This window comes from Brassica oleracea, chromosome C6 (genome assembly GCF_000695525.1).
Source record: "Brassica oleracea var. oleracea cultivar TO1000 chromosome C6, BOL, whole genome shotgun sequence".
Lineage (NCBI taxonomy): Eukaryota > Viridiplantae > Streptophyta > Magnoliopsida > Brassicales > Brassicaceae > Brassica > Brassica oleracea.
In genome coordinates this window covers 12,151,294-12,151,711 of record NC_027753.1, presented here as the reverse complement: position 1 = coordinate 12,151,711, position 418 = coordinate 12,151,294, and positions in this window count along the sequence as shown.

Here is a 418-nt window from a genome sequence, read left to right as displayed (position 1 = left end):
CATATTTTATGAAAGTCTGGCATATGTTGTTCGAAGTGAATTATTATTCTAGGTACTAATTTACATAACAGTTCTAATTTACCAAAAAGTATTTTTATATAGAAATAAATAAAAAAATTAGTTGCCAAACATAGATTTCCGCAAAAAATATATATAATAATCAAAATATTGTAAGGACTGTTATAAGAGAAAATACAATATAATAAAAATTATGTATCTAATATGAACTAACGCCTACGTAGCCATTATATTATTTATTGGTTTTCAAAATGACATATTTTATGCAAGAAATACTTAATTATAATAGTGCTATAAACCAAAATTTGCAAAGCTAAAACATGATCAAATGTCAGTAATATCATAAGCATTATTGAAGCCTCATCTTTAAATTCAATGAAAAAAATTTCTCATCAATGAC